Below are 25,030 nucleotides of genomic sequence, written 5' to 3' on the forward strand. Positions count from 1 at the left end.
GTGAGAAGCCACACCCCTTTTTGACCAGGGCATACATTTAAAAAGATAGATAACTCATAGTGCGGACTGGTCAAAATTATATAAATAATATCATTATTCTTGGGATTTTTCCGTGCACATTTTAAGAGGTGTTAGGACCCTGTGGTGTATTTTGGGGGGTTGCTAGCGGAAAATAGGGTCTTACTCCAAATGTCTGCATGTTAAAAATCTGACACTTCATCAATTAATGTCCATACTCCTTGCGCACATGGGTGTAATTTTTGGTAAAAGTCCGATATTGCAAAACCAGTCAAAAAGCGCAAAATGTTGTCATTTTTGAATGCAAGCCCCCAGGAAGATCAGAGGCGGACAAGCAGGGACCATAAGGAATATATAATGTGTACATGTAATTTCAACAAATTGTGTATCTGGGAAATATGTATTTGGATCAGAAATAGATTTGTGGGCAAATTGACCAGTGCGAGGATCCTCTGACCCATAAACAGACGTCATCATGATGACAATCCATTTCCTTCCCCCAATCATGGGAGAGGGGAGAATTGAGCCAATGACAAGTAGAGCGGGGCAGGCTCAGTTATGCCACGCACACACCCACTTCCAAAACACATAAAAAGAGACTGCTGGGACAGGTAGAGACATTCATTTTCCATTTCTACGGAGCATTTTGACGGCCGACATCCCATCCAGACAGAGACCAGAACCAGAGACCCATAGACTACAGAACTTTGAACCTAGAAGGCCCACTGCAAGCAAAAGTATTCTCAGCAGGCCTTCAGAATCCAGCAAACCTAACCAAACTATTCGACAGCCGGGCGAGCTGTTTGAATTCTTTGCCAAGAACTTTTGCCGGAACCGCAGACCAGACCCCGACCGCTGTGAGCAGAACCAGAGATCCGGATCGCTGTGAGCAGAACCGGTGCCTGATTGACCCGCCGAGCAGAGAGAACCGCCGCTGGACGTGTTGACCAGATCCGTGACAAGGCCTATTTCAAATTTATATTGTGAGCACCTAGCAGAACTATGCAGAACCAATCTCATAGTTAAAATAATCTAATTCAAACTATTTTAGCCTATTAGAACTGCCTCCTAGAATCGTGTCATTCTGTCATCTTTAAAACTGAAAACTGTCATCTGTCATTCTGAGCTTTAAAATTTCAAATCCGAAAAACTACCTTTATTAAATCGGCCGTATCTCCGGAACCGTTTGTGCTAGGAGCGAGTTTTAACTGTCATCCTTAAAGCTAAGATTCTAAGCTTTCCAACGAGCCTAGAACCGACTTCCTACTCCTTATAGTGCCTCCGTGCTTTTCCCTTGAAACCATAGAAGTATTTTTGCTACCTTATCCATCCTATACTAACTCCTCATTGATTGTAAAGAAGTGTGCTAGTGCCAGATTACCCATTGTTGATCAACATTATATCCATAAGTGTGATATCAATTATTAATTTATTATAAAAGTGTGATATATATCTTGTTAATTTTTCAAATAAACCTTTTAAATTTGCAAAACAAACATACTTCTTGGCTCAGCGGGGTCGGGGGGATTCTGAGAGAGGGGTGTTATACAAGGGTTCATCATCCAGATTAGAACTGGACATAAAAATACATCAATAAGGGTTTTCCTCAGCATCCCAGACTAGGCATTGACTTAGCTGTAGTGTTGATTGAATATCGCTTACAGGTGAGGTCATTCCTAAAATAGTGTATGGAGTGGAATTACTTTGTCCCTGGGTTCTGGATCATCTTTATAAATTGGAGGCTCATATCTGGCGTAAAGTTTTGAGATTGCCTAATGCAGTCCCTTGGCTTTGATTCGTTATGAACTAAGGTTCAAATCGTTACAGGTGAGAGTTAAATGGAGGTTACTGATCCTTTATAGGAGTATGCATTACCCAGTGGGGAATTGTCTGTATGAAGAATAGAAAAACATTTTGAGCTGTAATGATGTAATTACCTTGAGTATGTTGAGAGAACAGTGTGACCGTATTCTCACAGAGAGAGCAAAAGCTCAATGGATCTCTGAGAGCAGGTCGACTGGTACCATACACTTAATAGGTTTCTCTAGTATCCTTCATTATCTCATCTTAGAGCATAAACAACTTGGGTTTGTTGCATCATACTTGAATATCTTCCCAAATCGCTACTATCGAGAGAAATTCTTAAGGTTTAGGTGGGACTTGTTCCCTATAAGGGCAATTCTTTTACAAAGTAAACGGACATCCCAGGAGGAATTATTCTGTCAATACTGTAAGGATAAATGTAAATTGGAAACATTGAAGCACTTGTTGATACATTATAAAGCACTGATACCTCTTCACACCTTGTTTTTTTAGAAACAAGTCTGTAGGGAAGCATTTATTTGCTGTGAGTGCCTTTGGTTAAGATGTCTGGGTGGCTATCCCGCATCAGTGGGAATAGCAGTAACAGGATTCCTGAATAACTTAAACAACCTTACCCTGGTTCACTTATCCGGCATGGGTAGTATAGCTCAGTGGCAACACCCTCATCCTTGAAGCAAGACGACGCAGAGCAACACAGGTACAAATCCTGGGTCCACGCTTAGAAACTTCTTCGGTAGTAAGCACATTATAAAAAACAGTAATAATTATAATTACTGTGGGAGAGTTTTATGGAAGGTATTTTTTGTCTCTCCTGTGACAAAAGTTTTATATAGGAATGGTTATAGTGATGTACATGAAATCGGAACATGATTCAAACTTTATTTACCTATGTTTGATTAGGTTATAAGCTATGACAAGGTTTATTTATGACTGTTGATTATGTTTGAATTGAATTTAAATCCTTCGATATTGTAAGGGTTGAACATTTTTTAACCATATACAATAAAAAAATAATTAAAACATTTATCAAAGAAATGTGGCACAGTAAATATTGTTATATCACAAAGACTACAGTGCATCTAGCATTGTGTTTGAGGATAAGGTACAATTATGCAAGCCTCAAATGTGAAAAATAACAAATTCAAAAGAACACATTCCTGGGGTTCTCCAGCCACTAAGACAGGCCATAAGCTTGATGAAGACACTACAGAAATACTCCTAGGTCTTCAAGTGGACACAACTCTGGAGCATGTGGGAACTCATAGGCGACGTGAGGCCAAGCAACTTTTGGCAGCAAAATGGTGTATCCCCAGGTTATGGACAAAGCAAGAGCCTCCTACGAAGATGATGTGGTTGGTCAAAGTCTAGGAGCGGCTAACAATGGAAAAACCAACAGAAAATCTACAAAATTACAGTATGGACTTTTACTCAGCATGGCTGCAGTTCCTCAAAGCAGCGGCAGAAGACTGTACAGATTTAATGTGCCCTACTAGACTAAGAGCTCTTGGTTGGTTTGATGTTTAAATGTAAATTTTTTAAAGACTGTGAAAGAAGCAATGGTTTGAGCTGGAGAAGATGAGAAGATTTTACTGATAAGAAGGGAAAATGAGGGGGGGAGAAGAGGGTAAAAAGGAGGCATTGAAACGGTTTCTACTGAACAACATGCTTAACTAAATAATAAAGCAATGTTTATATGTGTTAATGTTGTTCCGACTTATATCTTGAATAAAAGCTGGTTAGCAAAAAAGAATACATATCTAAATAAAATTATTTTACTTATCTGAATGTATTGTAAACAAGGCGGAATCCTAGAATGTAAATTAGTATCTTCATCTTGTGACCATGGTTATTTGAAGGCATTCTACTAACAACCTTTGTATGGGTTCTATGGAGACCAGCCACACAACCTGGTTCACAACGTGAAACTGTGCCTTCTACAGAGAGTATTTGGGCATTGCTGAGTTTAGAGATGGAGATGTGAGGTTTCCCCACGTTTGCAAATGAAAGTTATGCCCTCAGAAGCAATGTTAGGTTCGCTTTTTTTGGCAAGTCTGAGTGATTAAAACACATTGTGATTGTTAGTGCACTGCTCCTGCTATGTTATTTTCCATTTATGGGTCTTGATGCAGGATGGCCATGTGAGTGTCATACGTGTTGCATGAAAGTATTTCCTGTGCCTGAAAACATGCTGTTAAAAACAGTTTAGAAGTTGGACTGGAGTTTTTAAAATGGCCTACAAAGTAGAAAGGTGGGGATGCCTCTGCAAATGTTCATATACTTACTTGCTGCTAGTAGTGCTAGGTTATTCAAGTGGTTTTGTGTTGCAGATGTTTTTCTAACACAGTCATTTAATTGCAGCACTCACTATATCCTTACATACTGCCTTGTCCCTCCGCAACTCAGTACAATGGTGGAACATTTAAGAGCTGCAGCATAGCTGATGTGGGAATATGCATTCAACACGTTTTTCAGATATATTCTCTTTAGTTGATGTTTTCTCTCCCTATTTTTAGAGCATTTCACATTTGGAGAAGGGGCTGGATGACTATTTGGGTCACTGATTGGACAAGGTACTAGGATATCTCAGGCCACACCACAAGCTATATCCTTCAGCATCGCCATCTCCCTGTCTTACTGAAAGCCAACCCTAATCTATCCCAGACATCCACCCACACCAAGGCCCTCCGCAGCAGACTGAGCCCCCCAAAACAGAAAAATAGCATCTTTAAATGTATATTCATCAATGCCAGATCAGTTTCTAAAAATCGCCATTGCATATATGGTCTGATCATCACTGAGTGTTCTGACATTCTATTGATCACCGAAACTTGGTTCTTCCAAGACTTCCTACCAATTGCACAGTAGGCTTTCCCATCGAGATACAAACTGATCGTCCAGAACCGCTCCAGTAGTGCTGGTGGAATTGCTTCTCCCAATGACACCCCTCTCCAAATCCCCAACTGTGTATTCCTCCTAGTCAAATTTCATGCCCTCACCCTCCTCATCACATTGCTTCCTGTTTATATATAGAACCCCAGAATACAACATTTTCTGAATCCCTCAGCGACTCCATTGCTGCCACCACAGTCTCCCACCCATATCTAACAGTTTTAGGGGACGTCAACATTTGGTTTCATATGCCGCTTAATTCCATGACACATTCCCCATTCGACAACCTAGAAACAATTCAACTAACCCAGCTAATCTCAGGGCCCACCGGCCCCACCCATTTAGACATACCTTGGACACAATCTTTAGATCATCTTACCACATCTTTACCCACCCACCACAACTGCACATATGGTCAGACCACTACGCTATCTTCTTCAACCTCCTCTCGTATGACTCACGCAAATCTGCTGTAACCACCAGACCACAAACCCAATCCCACAACTGGAAAGAAATCAAAGTGTTTCCGGATGTTGCAGATTTACTACTAGACTCCCAGTTCACCTTCTCTGCCTCTCCCATCCCAGTCCTCCATATTAAACTTTGATAACTGGCTCTGTGATCTTCCTCTCACCCCTCTGATTCTTCTTAAACAGAAGACTGCACTCCCCAGATGGTTATCCCCAACTCTCAAAAAAGTGAATCATATTCTTGAGTGTAGATGGCGCTCAGATCAATCAACACCCAACAGACTTGCCTATGCAAGTCAGCTCAAGCACCATCCGGCAGAAATGCGCGAAGCCAAAAATAATTTGAAGGTGACAGAATGTCCAAAGCCCCTTACCCAACCAGAGAACTCTTTTGAAATCATTTAGGAATTCAATGAGCCTGCCTCCCTCACTAACCGACCGACTCACACAGAGTCCCTCTGTCACTCACTCTCCGAACACATTCACAACGAAGCTCTGGAGAGACACACTTCCTTCCTTTCAAAAATCTCTACCCTCTCCCTAGCAGTCTCTTCAATCCCATCACAACCACTAACCATTTCTCTCTTCTCCTCCTTCTCTCCACTAACCCCCTGGAATTCCTCAAGCTCCTATCAAATAGCCATCCAGCAGGCTCCCCAGGAGACCCTTGTCCTCCCACCCTACTAAAAGAAATCCTTTCCTCAACTTGTGCAGGGAATATTACACTTTCCACCCTCAACACTTCATTTACTTCTGGCATCTCCGCTGCAGAATTCAAAACAGCCTACATCAAGGCTCTCCCTAAAAAGGCTAGCCTTAAAACTCTTATTGTCATAAATTATAGACCCCTCTCGAACAACCACCTCATAACCAAACTAGCTTACTGAGCAGCATATTCACAATTAAAGCATTTTTTTTCTGAATTAAACAACATACTAGATTCTGCTCAGTCAAGCTTCAGACCCATACAGGGCACAGAATCATGCTTAGTACCCATCTGGGATGACCTTAAAAGGCACACATACTCGGACAGAGGCATTGCTCTCATTGTTTTCAACCTCTCAGCAGCCTTCGACACCATAGACCTCTCAATTCTCACCAATAGGCTAAACAGCCTAGACATTAGGGATCTAGCTCTGAACTGGATTGGATCTTTCCTCTCTAACAAATCACAAATTATACACTTACCACCATTCACCTCCTATTTGCGCCCCGTCTTTCACAGGGGACCCCAAGGTGCATCACTCTGTCCACTTCTATTTAACCTCTACCTGAGCCCACTGCCTGGAATCATACGATCCCACAGACTATCATGCTATAAATATATTGATGACGCCCAACTCATCTTCAAAATCTCTAATAAGCCCTACTCACCCCTCCCAACCTCACAAACTGCCTGTCCAAGATAGAATATTGGATGATAGCCAATCACCTCCTACTCAAAACTGAGATCATGCTATTTGGAAAAATCACCCTCCTCCCTCACCCCACCCCCTCTCTAGGCCCTCCACATTTCCCTTCCAACACAGTAAAAAATGTGATGCATCCTCCGACGCATCTTCCCTTTCCTCACCTTTCAACACAGTAACAGCAATCATTGCTGTCAAACTATCATGGTTCGTTTATGCAAATGCATTATAGCATGGAGGAAATGAAATCTCCAATAAAACTGTGAAGCTGGAGTATTTAAGATGTTTAATAAAGGGAAACAAATACCTAAATATGATGAAACGAACAACAAAGGATTGTACAATTCCAGTGAGGCTCCACTGGCTAAAAAAGAAAGGAAAGAATGTGTAAAAAAAATACAAGGATGGCCGAAGATCATCTCAGACGTTTCTCCACGAAATATGCACAAATAATAACTTTGGGAGGCAAATGGTCAGTATGAAAATAACTAACAATATCAGAACATTGGACTCTAGAATCAAAGCTCCAAACACTAGACCCCAAGAAACAGAGAGTAAAGATCGATTGGAATGGGAGGTGGATGAGGAGTGTGCAAGCTTGCCTTTTGACTCCATGGTCTCAATAGTGACATTTGGGAATGTGTCCTATGTGAAACTGGCATGGAATCAAGAGATGACACAGACAACAAGGGTAACAGTTTGTAAAACCTTTATTGAAAGTCTTTGGGTTGGTTTAACGCCTATCTTGTCCTATAACTAAGGTAGGGGTTTCCCTACCTAAATAAACTAAGGAAAGTCTACGTCTGTCAGTCAAAATCAAATGTCTGCCTGTGTCAAAACCTATGCTTGCCCTCACAACTAACACTTAAACATTGTGTAGGGATGGTCTCAGTTATCTAAACAGTGTTCCAAAAAAACAAAGACTGGAGCTGTTTCTAGCTCCCTTCCCCATGTTCCAGATGCAGTTTCAATAATTCCTTGGTCTAAATATTTTAGCAAGTCTTGGGATTCCCTTTCCCAAAGTTCGGGATACAGTCCAATAATGTTTCACTGGATTCACAAAGTTCAACAGGAGCTTAAGGTGTTCTTCCCCAAGCTCAAACACTGGTTCTTCCAAATACAATGTTCAACATGTTCACAATCTTCAACAAGAGCTCAGGGTGCCCTTCACCAAGCTTAGGGTACTCTTTTCTTAAAGCAGAATTGGTTTACAATGTTCCATAAATGCTCAGGGTTTCCTTCCCCAGGCTTAGAGCACTCACTCCTTGAAGCACAAAGTTCATTTGATTCACAGTATTCAAATAGGAGCCCAGGGTTCCCTTCCCCAAGACTTCAAGTTGTCCACTTAAATTTAGTCACAGTCTTTCAATATTCAAAGCCAGTTTCAGATTATCTTTACACTTCTTCGGGTTTCTTAATAGTTCATACAGACTGCTTTCTCCTCGTTCACTCCAGCAATCTCTTTCATACACTTGCTTATGCTCTTTGTACAATTATTTGGCTTTTATAAATAGGGTATCTCTGGTCTAGGCACAGTTGTCAGACCACACGGTCCACCCAAACAGGTCACGCAACCAGGAACTCTAGGTTTTCTTGCCCATACAGGTTCTTTGGCAATGGCATCTGTGTTCTAGTTCACCTTCACTTGGCTTGAGGCAATGCCTGTTCTACAATACACTTAGCTGGAGGCAATGCTGGTTCCACAACACACTTGGCTTTGGCAAAGCTGGTTCAGCAACATTGTTCATTTAGCTTCAGCACTGTAGGTTTCACAGCAACTTTCACTTGACTTTATATCTTTCACAAAAATGCCATTGTGCATTTCCAATTCTGTTTAAAATGTTCCCTTGCAGTGTTTTGACCTTTCCTGTATCCAATGTACAACTCTTTCATTCCCGTTCCTTCCCCAAGCAGCCGGATACAAATATTCAGCTATATTGAAAAGGGGGAACTCACTCGCGAGCTGTATTTCTTTAGCACAGTCATGAAAGCATTTCAACAATGGATATTTACTTTGCTGCTGGTCGTGCAAAGCTTTTCTTGTGGCGAGCGTCATAAACACTGTCTGCTCATTCTCTCTCATACTAAGTAACTCAGTGTTTCTGGATACAGTAACACTCACTGGTGCTGCAGTCGAGAGTTCACGCCGACCTTCATAAACTTCTCCTCTGGCTTCAGGGACCTCCAATCTGCCCCTTGGAGACTCCAGTGTTCTCATAACGCCCAGAGGTAACGAGCATTCACTTTGGGTATTTTCGGTACAGCTTCCCACAGCCCGACTGTTCGCTGCGCCGACTCTGCAGGATGAAGTTTCAACTCCTGTTGTACTCTCTGGGTGTAATCCCTTTAACAGCGGATTCAATACCTCACGCGTCCTTCCTCATAAAATGATTTTCGTCAGCTTTCACCCGCGTCTCGCCTAGCTTTTGCGGCTGCAACAACTGTTGCTTCCAACTTCTCTGTTGTTCTCGACTTCACAGCTGCTCCTTCCTCTCCTGCTTCACATGGGTGACACCCTTTTATAAACAACTGAAGCCTCTTAAGGGACTGCAGGTGAAAGTAATTTGCCCGACCGTCCTATTACTGGGACATGCCTGACCTTTAGGATGGTGTTTTAAAGTCCTCTTCTTTGTCCCGGAAACAAGTGTTGTTCATGAGAGGAAGTGTGCATTGCTCTTAGTTGCTGCTTCCTCGTCTCAGTATTTGGTTGGAATGAATGAGTATAGATGGAATAGGGTTAACAATAACATATGAAGGGGAGGGGAGGGCATGTCATCATTAGGAAAGAGGGGATAACATGCTCGTCTATGGGTATCCTCTCCCCAATCCCCCTCCACCCAGGTGATCCTCCCTCGCTTGTCCAGGGCCAGGATCAAACAGCGATGGCCTTTCCCTGGCCACCTGGGCAGAGGATCCAAGGGGAACAAATGTGAGGACGCCCTCAGGTATCTCACACCTCCAATGAAGTTCAAGACGATTTATATCAGAGAACCTCGACCCCTGAATGCACGGAAATATATGCAAAAGGGTGGGGGGGTGAAGCCACAATTTTGGCCTGGTGCCTGACTTTAGGAAGTGTTTCCAGTTGCAGAGCCTGCTACTGACAAAATGAAAGATCCTTATGATTAACAAGCTGAATGCTAAATGTCAGACAAGCCTTGTAAAATCCAGAAATATTTTTTTTTTTTTTATTGATTAGAGTTGTATTACAACAACTTTTTCAATTTTATACATATTACAAAAAATCCATTCTTTCAAGAGTAAAAGCAATGAATCAATAAAACAAGCATTTACAATTACAATTACAACCATCTTCCAAATCAAATTTCACAATTTAAAAGTGTTGGCTTACATAATGTATATCAATCATTCCAGGTTTAGAGCTTTTAAAAAATTGATAGTAGCAATCCTTATACCCATACATTCAGATGCAGCCAGAGCGATCCATCTATTGCTTGGATCTATTTGTGCAAAATACCCAAAATATCTAGAAAAGTGTATATTTCGTAAACTCAAAAGTTTAGGGGCTGTGCACTCTAATAATAAATGTTGCAAGGTTTCAACAATTGTTGTGTTTTGACAAAACCTACACCATTTTAAATCTGATGAGATTTGTTTCCTTCTTACTTTAATTTCCCTAGTGGGCCAGATATTAAATCGCAGCCTTAGGATGTCATATCTAATAGCAGAAGAAGGAGACAGGCACAAATACGAAGGGATGACTTTATAAGCTTTGGGTCCAAATATTGTAGGATCAAAATCTCTATAGGTTAAACACTTTACTCGAGTCTCGATCCAGTCCATCATATGGACTTTCTTCTTTGCTCTCTCTGGCTGATCTAAGAAAAGGGTCAATGAAATATCGGCCTTTACCATAATAGAGAGAACATTTGAGGACCACTGTTTCGGAAACATTTCTGCTGAGGTTGATATGTAACTAGAGATAGCCGACAAGGCAGAATTATCCTGAGTGGAAAGCAAGCATTTACGAAATAGAGCGCATAAGCGCCAATTATGTTGGGCACTTAATGAGATTAAGCCTAATTCATAACGCATCATCGCTCCAGGAATGCATTGCGGTAAATGCAAAATGGCTCGCCAAAATTTGGATTCTAAGTGATTAAGAAATCCAATTGGTAAGATTTGCGTTTCCATACCATAAAGAATAGTTGGAACAACATTTTGATTCCAAAACAAAATGGCTGCTTTAAGTGTAAATTTGCCATACTTGGATATAATTATTCGGGTCTGACAAATTGCCATAGTTAGCTTCTGTTTAATTTTATTCAGCTGTGAGTGTAGTGTAGGACAACCATCAAAAATAACTCCCAGATAAACATAATTTAAAACTATCTTTATGGGGATTGTCTCAATTTGCCACTTTAACAAATGCTTGCGTGAACCTTTAGGGATAAACGTAACAATCTGTGTTTTGGCAGTATTTACAAGTAATTCATTTTCTTTGAAATAGCTGCAAAGTGCTGACAGAAGATTACGAAGGCCACTAGATGTTTTTGACACTAGAACAAGATCATCTGCATACCATAATGCACTAATTTTAATACCATTTAGCATGGGGGAGTCAGCCACGATTTTAGTAAAAATCCAACGAACGTCATTAATAAAAAAGTTAAACAAGGCTGACGCTAGGCTACATCCCTGTTTTAACCCTCTATACGTATAAACAGGGGATGATAGAAGACCTTCAGTATTTAATCTTACAAAGATCTTAGTTTTGGAATGTAATGCAAAGATTATGTCTATAAGAGTGGAGGGACACTCCGCTTTGATTAGCTTGTTAATAAGTTTAGGTCTTGAAACCGAATCAAAGGCGGAATGTAAATCCACAAATGCAAAGTATGTAGGCTGTCTCTTACACTGAGCTTGTTGTCGGATAGCGTTTAAAGTAAGCAAATTAACACTAGTACCCAAACCAGCAACAAAACCAGTTTGGGCTGGGTCACATTGACAGGCTGCAGATGTCCAGAGATTAAAATCTCTTAATACTAATTTAGTAAACAACTTCCCAGGAGCATCCAATAACGCTATCGGACGATAGCTTTTAGCGTCTAAGCGATCACCCTTCTTATAAATCGGGATGATTACGGACGAACGCCAAGAATCTGGTAAACATTTAGTTTGTAAAATGTGATGAAATGCATTGTTAAGGATTAAGGCCCATTCATTTATATTTTGTTTGAACATCCAGTTGTTGAGTCCGTCAGGGCCTGCTGCTCTTGACGAGGATGCTGTTTTAATGAGGGACAAAATGGTAGTTTCAGAGCATTGCAGCTCCCAACATCTTGAGGCACTACCATTATAAATGTAGCTACCCATCTTGGGATCCTCATATAAAGTGTTAAAGTGTTTAATCCACACAGCTTCATGAACACCATTAAGTTGGAAATACGCTTGAGGAACTGTGCCACATTTATTTAGCAGTGCCCAGATCAAACCAGAGTTTTTATTACAGCATGTTTGTAAAAACTCTTCACTATCTATTTGGTATAGTATCGCTTTCCTTGATCGTACCCAATTGCGATATTTTGTATTGACGGACCTGACCGCTTTAATTTGTTCAGGTAATGGTAATTTCCGAAGTTTTCTGATCTCTTTACGATGGGCTTTTTTTCTCTCATGGAGAGCCATATCAAACCCATGAGCATGACTTCTCAGGGGTCTATTAGAAACGGGCTGGATATTTGCAAAGGTGCTTAAAACATCTATATAAGACGTAGCCCCTTGTGCTCTTTGATTATTTAATAAAATTGCTTCGTTCAAAGCCAACAATTTGTTCGTGGACCACTTGAATCGGTTTTTACCATTATTTAGTGTCAAATTTTGTTTATAATAACGTGCATTTTTTGGGCTATTTGGTGCAGAGACCGACCAAGATAGAGCTAACAAATGGTGATCGCTGGTTGTTTGTTTAACGACAACAAATTTAGAGGCATTCTCAAAAATGGTGTTAGATATAAATACATAGTCAATTGTAGATTGCGAATTGCCTCGCTCCCAGGTGTTCATTGAGGGGATATCTCCTATAATTGTGCCATTTGCCATTTTTAAGTCTAGATCTTTCATGAAATCCAGAAATATTATGAAATGCAGCTTGAAAGACACGGGAAAGAATGTGATAAGATCAATTTGCGGGGATGAGGAGGCAATCATATAGTCAACAGGGAAGAGAGCCCCCAGATGGACCAGCGTATAATTCCCATAAATCAGGGTAAGGAAGAGGTGCAGCAAGGAAACTGGGGAGGTCGACTTAAACAGGAGTACCTGTTTAAGCGAGGCGGTCCTGGTAACTTAAATTGAGCCAAAATTCTGTCTTTATTCTTTGAGATCCCTAACCTCTGACTGATCACCACCAAGGACATAGACACAGTAGACTTTTTCGATCCAACTAGGAATGAAAGTGTGTCATATTGGTAATACCATCTAAACTGGTCCAGAAAATCATCCTTAAAGAAGTGAATACCCTAAGGAAATATGGATATGACCTTACTATTGTGAAAGAGCCTAGATCCCCTGACAGTAAGCCAGTGGTGAATAAGGGGAACAATAGGTTTCAAAATGAGGGATGGGGTGAAAGTCTAAACCAAATGCAGAATACTAATAGAGACGAATCGGGAGATTGGAGGTGGCTAGCTTTGACTCTGAAGGAATCCCTCACACATCTTAAGGATCTGAAAAGAGGTCTTTAGCCAACATACCAATCTAAAACGTATTTCTTGGAACATACGGGGATATAATGAGCTATTGCATAATGATAATCTGTGTCTCTTTTTGAGAACTTGTGCGTTAATTATTTTGCAAGAACTATGGTTGATGGTTTTCCCTGTGATAGATGACTACCAAATCGCATTTCAATTAGCTTTAAAAGGATTAATGGGACAATCATCTCGGGGTTTAAATACTGTTGTTCGAACTGATGTGGAGTTACACATTGTAAAGCTGATTGCATCCACTAGGGGGCTGTTAGCAGTAATCTTAAAGGGTGGTCATGCTGATACTGATTTCTATGTATTGGTTATTAACATCTATCGGATAACTTATTTGGGCGATCTCACTGATTTCCTTGCAGGTCTCACAGAGATTATGTTGGAGTGGAATATTGATTATCCTGGAAGCCATATTTTGTGGCCAAAGACTTGAATTCCTATTGCTTTGAAATTGAGAGGCATAAAATGTAGTAATGGATAAGGTGTTGGGAAGAGAAGTCCTTGAAAAACATGAGCAAGAGGAATTGTGGCGAGACTTTTGAGAGGCATGAAATTTACATATGCTAAATGAACAATTACCAGGAGGGGCTACCTATTGCCCGACTTGTTCTAATGGCCACATTACATCAGTTCTTGGCTATGTTTTTACTTGGTGTACTCTTGCCACACACCTTCTGAATTTTCAAGTAATAGAAACTGTTCTAAGCGATCACAACATGCTTGTTGCAAATTTTAGGGTATATAGAGTTTGACTAATAGGGACACACTAAAGCCTATTACAGTGAATTATCGAGGCAATTAGGTCAGTTGGAATGAATATAACATCAGACTTTAGAGGAAAGCCTAGAGTTGTTTTCGGCCATAGATATAAACTGCATGATTTGACAAAATATTAAACCTATTATTGATGGCATTCGTCAAACAAAAACCTCAGCCCCTAAATCTCATAGGTATAACAAGCAAATCCAAGAAGGGAATAAGGCCATTAGAAGAAGGATTAGTTATATCAAAAGGGGTACTCAAGGTCTGATAGTGAGGGCTGCTCTCATTAAAATGGAGTAGCAACGCTGGAGTACTTTGCATAAATCACATTAATTCCTCCTGGTCCAAAGGGATGGGGAGTTCATGCACATGCTTGTTCATGCTTGATATTATATTAAAGAAATCGGACCAATTCTGGAAAGTAAATAACTCTCTGGAGGTTAAACAATCTGAGATACAGGAACATCCAATAGAGAAAAATGTGTGGATGGAGCATTTTAAAAGCTTGTATGGGAGCAAGCGGGCAGCCCCTGCTTTGGACCCTATAGACCTTAAGGTTAATTAGCAGAAATATTTTAGTATAGATGATATAGAACGACTGATAATGAGAGCCTATAACTCTAGAGTCAGGGGCCCAAATCAATTGACAAATACAGTTTTTAAATTACAGCCTGAATTGTGGGTGGGGATATTATTTGTTTTATTCAGAAATGTTTTTTTACTGGGCAAAGAACCCCGTCCTCTGGGAAAACATATTTTATTATTCCTTTATATAAGAAGGGGGACAGGCTAAGCGTGCTAAATTATTGACCCTTTACGCTTTAGATGCGGGTAGTACGTTATTTGCAGCATTCATCTTAGGAAAATTGGAGGAGTGGGAAAAAGAAAAGGGTGTAGATAGCACATTTTAACCTGGATTCAGGAGAAACATAGGTACGTATTTTAATTCTTTCCTCGTGTCCTGTATCCAAAAGATAGCATTCGATAATGATACAACAGCAACTTATGCCGCGTCCCTAGACTTCTGAATAGCCTTCGATTTGGTAGACCCTAACTTGTTATGGACTAAGTTACGTTGTCATTACAAAGTAAGACACTGTGGCATCGTCTATCAGTATATGGTATGGGAAAATGCTATGATCATGATAATCCCACATTTTAAATATGAGATGTAATGACATTTAAATTGTTTTTTAAACTGCTTTTTAGAAAGTTTGGATGAACTTTAGATGAATTTTAGATGATTTAATTACTGTTTTAATAATGTTTTATAATGTAATATCTTTGATATAATGATGATTTTATTCTTGTGAAAATGTAAAGGTTTAATTTAAAGCAAAACAATTAATAAAAATAAAATCATACCATGGAGCTCCCGCCTCTCACTTGTTCAAACTCTGAGTGCAAAATACTGCAGCTAGATTTCTGCAATACTTAGGAGCGAAAGAACACATATCGCCTGCCTTTGAAGTTCTCCATTGGCTTCCCATCAGTCGTTGAGCTACCTTTAAAAGCAATGTGCATCACCCATCAAGCCTTCCACAATAAAGGTCCTGAATACCTGGAGTAAAAGCTATCTTGCTACAGGCCCACCAGAAAACTCACATCTGGCTCAGGTCTGGTATTCATAATTCCAGTGACCAAATCAGCCCACATTGGTGGACCTCCTTCTCAGTACAAGCTCCCAAAATATGGAATGCACTCGCTGTAAACATTTGTGGCATAGAGGGCCGCCTCCTCTTCGGTAAAGCCCTCAAAACATAGCTCTTCCAGAGGGAAGAGTAAATCTGATTAACTTGCATGTCTCAATAACCTACCAGCACACGATTTAACACATGTTTCAGCTCCCATGGCTATAGTCCTTCCCTAAATCGACCCCACATCCCCTGTTGTGACCAGAGCAGCAGGTGACTTTGAATGAAATTGTGCTCTCTTAAACATCAGCTTTCTAATGTCTCTGGATTCTCCTGATGCAGAAGCCATTCACGATTGGTCACTCCCTAGTCCCCCTCTCTAGGAGCTCAGCGTGCCCTCACTCAGAGCAACGGCAATGCATCGCTTTCACCAATCTGCCAGTCCTAGGAGTTCCCTAATCAATGAAAAGGTTTTGAACTCAACCTTCATCCTAATCCCAGTGGGGATGCCATTCTGCCACCTCTATCCTGAAAATAGAAACAGTAGGCAACAGTACAGGACTAGTATTCATAATCTTCCCTTTTTAAGAAGCCTGCAACATCCTGTCAATGCAAGGGTCACCCACCAGACAAGAAATCAGCTCATCCTTTAATAAGTCATCCCAGACTAGAGACACTCATTCACCTTCCAACATGCTCCAATTTCAATTAACTAAGTGAGCTAGCAACTAATTCCTCGATCTTGTCAATAATCACTCGCCTCATTCAGGACATTTTGCGTGACATCAGCAAAGACTTTGAACAATAAACCCGATTGGGGAATGAGCAATCATACCTACTACCATATGGCATCTCTAGCTCCAATGAGGTACTGCTCAGCCATGGCACTACAGGAAATCTCAAGGAAAACCCCACCCCACAGTCAATCTCACATGATCGGTTACCTGCCTATCTTGCACTCAGGAATCCTTGTGTCCTATATTAAACATCAGTTTGGATTGAATTATCCACAGCAATATTCCGATTGAAGTGGATATCTTAGAAGCCTCTAGATTCCGGTTGCAAGTTACTCTGCGAATCACCTAGAGCCCTAACCCATTCCTGTGACCCGCTGACGCAGCCTTGCCGGTGTTTTACTTTATCCCACGCTCTCAACCTTGAATGACCCCATCAACCTTTCTGTCATCCAACATCTGTCAACCTTGGATATTTCCTCAACCAGAACGAGTTGGGACTCATCCAGTATATTCTTTTGACCCATACGCAGGCCCATTACGTGACAATTTCACTTGACTTAGAAACTCTGGGCACTGGCACATAATATTAGAAATTATTACTTATTTGCAACCACTTTACTGCTCACTACGATTACTTTCCAAAACATTGCATAACGGGACGGCACAACTGTATCAAATAGCTCCTGGGACTGACCTAGCGACTCGATCTAGCCCTTTCCACTCAGTGTCGTGCCCCATCGAATAGAGTGAATGTCTGTGATTTCACCAAATCCACTTCACCTTAAGGAGAAATCTTCTCATTTTTGTTTCTTCTAATTCTTTTGTTTATTATGCGGGGGGAGACCCCTGTTCCCCCACTTCCCCCACCTTATCCTATCCCCTTACCATACCCCCATCTATGTTTTAAAATGTAACTACTTACCTATCCAATTGGAAGAAAAAACAAATCAAAGATTTCTGAGTAGGTGAAATTGGATTCGGTGAAATCTACGGTAATGGAAAACAGCAGAGTCCCATGAAAAATTTGATCCAGCTGTCACATAGTCATTGACAACCTCCTCCTTACTTTTAAACTTACCCCACTGGGCGAATTCTTTGCTTTTGCATTATTCACATCAGCTATTAACTACACTACTGCCTAAGACAGATCAGCCATTTGCATATAATGCAATTCTAGAATGTTTCACATCTGTTCCGACAATGGTCTACCCAAGGGCCATTAGAATCACAGCACTTTGACGCCTAAAACATGGCAGCAGGCGCCACACAAAAATACCACATAACATATGTAGTTTTCCATTTGATGGAAACCTGTGAGGGTCTGACACTGCATGATCGCAATGCTCAAAAGCACGTACTAAGGTGTGTGTGTTTGCGCAATGCTTCCATATTTTGTCGAAACAGGCATGGTTAACTTTTTTGGAAGCAGCCAGCTTGCGCGTGTGTTTCAAAGTATTTCACTTGACTGTTCCTCTGTGCTGTCTATGGTCTTCCATCTGTTGGAGTTATTCCTCTGCTTCCATACAGGTCTATTTATAGTTGTGTGTGGCTTCTTACACAATTACTTTTTCTGGGGTTCGTTCTGTGAAATGCAAATTGGAGGAGAGGATTTTCAACCTTACTGTTTGAGGATCCACCATCCCACACTAGGTTCATCATTTGGTTGCGGCCTTGTTGGGCTTTGTCTTTGCTGGTTGCACGAGGATAGATTTGCCTTGCGTCTGGTTCTGAAGAGTAGAATGTGTGGAATAGTAATTTTGTTTCTTTATAAGGAACTACATAAATTTTTTTTCCTGGTTTTTCTCACTTTTCTTTCTGAACAGTACGTGTGGCAGGTGCAAATGCATGCGGCCGCACCCCTCCACCATCTTCCCATTTGGTGTGTTGCAGGAAGTTGTGATTCACTGGGAATCTGAATTTTAATTGTTTGCGGGCCACTTTTATTTTGTTGCCCGAGTCTCTTTGTTGTCCAAGTCTGACCCTGCTGGCGGGGTGCTAAGAGCAATTAATTTGACAGAAATAACAAACCATGGGGAGTGGGCAATCTGTTGTTTCTGGCAAATCAATCCTTACCCAACATTGCCACCATGGAAGTAGAGGAGATCATACAATTACTGCGCAGTTTTGACGGCGACCACCGAAAATGTTCACTTTTTTATTTGGTCCCCATATATATGTGGGGGGACGGGTAAAGCATATAATGAATGTAGAGGGGCTTAGAGGAGGCTGCTGGGGGTCTCCCCTAGGCATATATATATGGTGTGAAAAGGGTGTTGAAATAAAAAGAAAAATTGGCATTTTCGGTGGTCGCAGTAAAAACGGCACAGTGATTACATAGATCCAAGTAGAGGACAGGACTCCATACGGATCTTCTCTTCAATTTTCAAAGCAGCCAGGCACGAGGCGAGGTGCGGTGCAACACTGCAACAGTTAAGCTAAGTGTGGGCTGGGGAGAGTGATGGTGGGGAACAGAGCGGATGAGGGAAGCAGCGGGGAGAGCGAGGGACGATGGCTGGGGATGTGCCCAGCACACGGGCCCCTTCGAAACCGGGCTGGGATTGTGAGGTACACCTGGGTTTTGAGGAACTCGATTGGCTGATGCACCCTCCCAGGTTGCTAACATGGGATAATAACAACAACTGGAATCAGTTGGAATAATGGAATCTGGAATGAACCACTGTATAAGAACACACATTATTATTGCTAGTATTATACGATGTAATGATGGCTGCGGAATCCAGATTAAAGAAGGTCCTGTAGTCTGCTGACGGCCTCTTTAGACGTGTTAGGACAGTTGCTACCTTGAAGCAGACCGGAAAGATCCCAAGAGACGGAGAGAATTTGAAGAGCGAGGAGCAGTAGGAGCAGGTGAGTGAGTGATGAAGTTTCTTGATTATCTGCAGGAAAATTAATCAGGAGCGCCAAAGCGAAGTGTTGCCAGTCCTTAGGATTGGTCCCACCGAACAGGAAGAAGTTGTGAGAAGGGTGAATAGGGATGAGGTGTTGGGGATAGATGGGGCAAGCAGAAGCAGAGAGAGAGGCCTGGTTAGGAGCGTTGTGAAGGGGTCTTATATTTTTTTCACTATTAGATGAGAAATTATAGGGAAAGTTGTTAGCCTAAAGGGAAGAAGGGATTGAACGTAAGCAAGGGGTAGCCAGCATTGATTGCGGTGTGGAAAAGAGTTTGCAAGGGTAAGACACAAGAGTAGCAATTAGATTAGTGAAATATAATGATTTGGCAAAGTAAAACGATGTGGTGAAGAAGAGGGCATTTTTAGAGGTGATGAGAAGAGGAAGGGAGGGTCTTTGCACCACTTACGAAGATGGAATTGCAAGTGCATTTTGAGAAGACAGATCTGAGGGGTGGTCGAGATTAGGGGCAAGGGGTAGAATGGATGATGGCCTGAGACGGATAATGGAGCTCTACGGGGGATCGGAAAAGCAGGTTAAAGTTAAGAAGACCTTTGTAATCCCAGATTGAAGCGAGAGAGATAGGAGAGGATCGGACTTCTGCTAGGTATGGGGCCCGGGAGTCTGTTTTGAATTTCTGGTTGAAATTGGCAGAGAGGAGAGGGGGCAGTTGGTGGGAACAGCAATACTAAAGGGGAGGAACGGGAAGGGGTCAATTTAGAGATCAGATGTGGAAAGTGAGAAGGGAAAGACTAGGTCAAGAGGGTTGTGTTTAGTGTGAGCGGGTAGCTTGTGAGCTGAGGCAAGGAAGCGGTCAGAGAAGAGCCCTAATTGGTGGGTGGAAGAGTTTTTGGGGAGGTTGAAATCACCTATTAGTGTTATTTGGGCATTGATGTGAATGGAGTCAGTGAGAAGTTCCATATCAGAGAAGGAATTGAGAGGGCCACAGTGTTGAGGGATGGGCCTTGTTAATCAGTAGTCCACCTCCAACACCTCTTTTGGAAGAGCATGCATAGTGTGAAAAGGTAACGCATTCAGGGGACAAGGCGGCAAGGGTAGAAGAGCAGTAAGGGGTCAGCCATGTCCCAGTGACATGCATGGCCGCAAGAAGGGGTTATTGGGAATCAAAGTGATCAGTGATGAGGTGGCTAGGGGGGCTGTTACAGGTAGATTGGGCATTCCATAGTGCAAATGTAAGAGAAGAGGGAGATGGTGTGAGAATGGTGAAGTATTAGAGATGAGCAAAAAGGATAGAGGAGATTATAGAAATGAATTCGCCCTGAATGTCTTTTGTGGGTGGGGTGAAAGGCAGGGAGACAATAGAAAGAGAGGGAGAAGGGGGGATATAGTGGAAGCTAAGGAAAGAGGGAGGGGAGACAGGGAATTGCGGGATGCATTACTCCTAAAATGTTGTTTTATATTCACTTCTAGAGCAGCTACATGAGCTTGCAAAGTAAATGGTTTGTCCCACTTCTGCAGATCATTTGCCTTCTGCAAGTCCATGTAATGTAACAAGGAGATGCTAACATAATTCGAAGGTACAAGAAATAAATAGATAAATAACCCCGTCTAGAGGCCAAAATAGCTCTGCCAAAGTAACAGCAAAGGCAGACAATAACAACTATAACACACACAGCAAGCAAACGATGACACTCACAGACACTTGGAAAGGGATGATCGAATGCCATCTTCCCATCTGGACACGCCCTAGCAAATCTGGCACGAATGACATTAAAGCCACCACTCATGAGCCAAGCCTAAAAGTGTAACATGAGATGATAACTTTTTGTTCACAAGTCTCTAACCTAAGATTCCGTTTTGCTGTCTTAAGTAAAAGCTTCATTAATACATAAGTGTTGGCAACCCTTGTGGACATGAGTTGACCACAAATGGTTTCTGCTGTGTCCTGTTGTGCCATACGCGTTTTTGACATTAAAGTAATGCTTTGAAACAAAATGCACCATTAAATGTTAATAGAAACAATTATGATGCAACTGGATTTTTTCCCATAAAAGTTTAAAATATGTTCGGTGACAGGTATACAGGCAACTGAGTGCAGTAGAAACAATTACTGGGCAAATTGAATTTCCACCAAGGGGGGACCGATTTGGCATTAGCAGGGTCTAGTCAGGTGACTAGGAATTAGAGTGCCTACTGAACTCCATGCCTTCTACATCGTTATAGTAGCTGCGCTCGGAAATGTGGACAATCTGGGTGGTGTGGCAGACCGCTAAACGAGGCAGGTGCATATCCCTGGAACATGGTTTATCATTATTTGGCACTCCTGATTGTTTGGACTACAACTCCCATGAACCCTCACCACTGACTATGCTTGTTAGAGCCTATGGGAGCTAAAGTCAAAACATCAGGTGGGACAGATAATGAGTTAGCATATTGGAATGAACTCCCCGCCCTCCCCCCCTTTAAACACTTTGATAATCATTGGCAGGTCAGGAAGCTACTGAAAACAAGTTCCAAACTCTCTTTTGACCCATACCAAAAAGGTAATGTGTTCGACCATTGACTCTAGTGATACACTATGTCCACATACTGATGTTGCTGTATTGTTGCTCTATCTACACTTAAACGCCTGGCTGTTTCACGTACACATTTCCTCCTTTCCTGTTCACTTAATTGCTCCCAAATGTACCAAGGTGTCTAAGGGTTCAGTAGTACCTCACTCCCCTCCGCCTTCCATGATCTATTCCCCCTTTTCCACTTGGGGCGCTACGAAGCGACTCGTTCTGTGGTTACAGTGTAGTATTCCAAAATAATGAATAAATGAAACTGAGTTCATCAGCTTATAAAGTTTCAATGCTTGTGTGCCATCAACTTGTCACGCCGTGAGAAACACTGGGACTGTGAGACACACTGGCAGTGAACGAACTACTGACACAGGCACACGCACAGTGAAAACGACTCAGAGGCTGAAGGATGATGCCTCTGCCAGGCTGCCTTGGGAACCACACGAAGTATCATGAAGAGCGCAAGACACGAACACACTTAAAAAAAAGAATGCTCTGGTGGTTCTGAAAAATAAGAAACCAGAAGGAAAAAACATGTCATGAAGTACAATATTGCAGATTTCACTTGTTAACGAATGCAGATGGAGTATATGCCAGGTCACTCAAACGAGTACACTGGTAACATTTGAACAGCACACACTGCACCCCTATCCCTGACAAGTGTATGTTCACCCTAATGGTACTCATACTCAACCTCTGGAACACGAAAGGCACGATTCAACCAGATGACAGGCATGCTACTTGAAAGCCTCTGCAGCAGGTGCAGCAACCCACAAAGCTATCTCAATAGTGAAGCTGAAGGAATTAAAGAACATGGTCACTTCTGCAGCAAGGCACCGCCCCAATGTCTGCGTGGTTGCTGCCCTTTTTACAATTTCTACATAGCCCCATGGCACACGCATCATGTCGGCACAGTGGAAGGTGCTGAGAGAGAACCCGTGTTATTCTCTTCTTATCACTGCTGTAAACATCCCAGCAGGCAGGGCCACAACAAGCACAGGCGTGCTCCGTGATAACGATTTCATCACCCTGCTCCCACGAGGAGCCATTACAGGCTACACACGGACTTTAAAAACCTTTGGGAATATATCTGAGGTGTCTCTGCTCTGCGCACACGGAGGAAGGCGCGTGTTTATCCGCCGTCTCCGCGCACGGACGCACCGGCACTGCGGTGATCCGGCGGGGTCGGACTTTTACACCCTCGCCTCCCATTGCCGCCTGGCCCTCTCGTTTCCACAAGCGGGCGACAGGACGGCGGGAAGGCGGCTGCGGGGACCTCGTTTGCTCACAGAAATGAAACCCTCTGACGCAACGAGATGGCCGAAGGGAACGTTGCGCTCGCGCGGGCGTAAACATGGGCGCCACGCGCCCACTAGCGGCGGTTGGGAAGAGCAGCAGTAGCGCTCGCGCACAAAGAAGCTGTTCGCATACAAATGATGCCCACCACCATGAGCAGAATGAGAGGTTGCCGACAAATAACTCGAGCGACGCCGCTCCAGCCCTGCGCTACCACAACACCCTCCCCAAATGGAGTGTACGCTACCACATAAAACCACCCAAGCTTTGCTTTAAAACGCCTATTCCGTCACAGCTGAATTCCCACGGTTTCATCATATCACCCCAAAATATGAGGTACATTCACACTCCCACACACGGAATAACTGAATTCACACAGTGTCGCGGACGTGTTTGCATACCTGGCAGATGGTCCAGGGCAGCGCTATTCTTCCCCGGTTACAATATTTACTCTGCGTCCATAATTGCGGTGTAGATTTATCTCCACACATTCCAGAAGGAAACACCTCTCCCGGTACTGTCCGACTGCTGCTGGGCGTTGGCAAACAAAAGGCTGAATGCAACGGTGCAGGGCTCCCCTCCTCCTCCCTCCCACACCGCCAATCCAGTCATGAAGCTATTCCCAGCAGGCAGATAACAGTAATATGAAGCAGCATCTTCAATGCAAGATCGAGGGATCTGCGAGATCCCACATCTATACATGGCATTGTTATGGTTTTTTTGTTTGTTTTACTGCAGAACACATTTATTTTAATTAAATAAAATAGTTCATATTATGTGAATTTTTACTAAAAACCAAAACATTATATCAAATGGCATTGCCGTTTCTTAAAATTAAATATTATTGACAAGTGAGAAAATCCACGTTTTTATTTAATATTTAACATTAAATTAAAGATTCAGCCTTAAAGGCGCATTACCCACTTAATCTTTCTTCCTCGGCCCAGTCCAGGGTAGGGGGCAATCACTCCCTCTGGATCCCTTTCTCCTGACCGATGCAACCCCCCAACCCCTCGGCGTCTCCCCCCGCCTACCTGCACTCACTGTATTGCAGTTTTCAAACGAGTGCAAAAAATAGACCAAGGGAAAAGCGGTTTGGGAACTATGCCTTTTTGCAAACTACAATACTTGCATTGGTTTCCATTTTTAAATTGGTGTCACCACCACCCCTATCTCTTTGGTACCAGCACTGAAGCCGACCATGGTGTGAGAGCTGCTCATGGTAGTAAACCCACTGTGGTGAGCACATCAGTTTCTATAGAGCTTTTTTGTGACTTTTCAAGGTATTATGGAAAATATTGTTACGATTACCCCAGAAAATTACAGCTCCGGCACAAGAAGCTGTTACTTGAACAGAAACAAAAGTAGCATCCTCAAGTGACAGACCCTCCCGTCCCCTGCACACCATCAAAACTGAACTCGGTCAACAATTCATTATGGAACTCCATATAATATGTTTTTACTAATTCAGGATACCGATATGAATGACAGTATACAAAATTATGTTTATTTTTATCAACAGCAATATTTAAAACAAATAATAATAGTTATGTGAGCTCTACGCATTTCAGGATCAACCCTTTGTAGTCAGGGGTCCTCCAATGAATGCATAATAAAAACCACATGCTCAAAAAATTGAGTACAGACCGGGCAAGAATCCAACGCTGTTTATTTCAGCTGGCAGAACAGTCGATTAGCTTTGATCAAGATGCTGACATCTGAACTATGAATAACAGTTTTATAACAAGAAATACAATAGTCGGAAGTCAAGAGAAACACTTGTAGGGTGGAGGATTAGTTTTTTCTGAGTTTACCAGGGATTTGATTGGTT

The 25,030-nt window shown here is 42.1% G+C and overlaps 1 protein-coding gene across 4 annotated transcripts in view; it reads right to left on the reverse strand.

The window, feature by feature from the left end:
- ADD2 (adducin 2) overlaps nt 1-23,777 on the reverse strand; it is a 573,955-nt gene extending 550,178 nt beyond the window's left edge. For 3 of the 4 annotated variants that reach the window (XM_069617650.1, XM_069617649.1, XM_069617652.1), the window contains exon 1: nt 23,601-23,777. The gene's annotated coding sequence lies outside the window, so the exon portion shown is untranslated. The remainder of the gene's footprint in view (nt 1-23,600) is intronic. The other variant, XM_069617648.1, reaches the window with a different exon arrangement.
- Nucleotides 23,778-25,030: the final 1,253 nt, after the last annotated feature.

This window comes from Ambystoma mexicanum, chromosome 10 (assembly GCF_040938575.1).
Source record: "Ambystoma mexicanum isolate Mex_15411 chromosome 10, UKY_AmexF1_1, whole genome shotgun sequence".
Classification (NCBI taxonomy): domain Eukaryota; kingdom Metazoa; phylum Chordata; class Amphibia; order Caudata; family Ambystomatidae; genus Ambystoma; species Ambystoma mexicanum.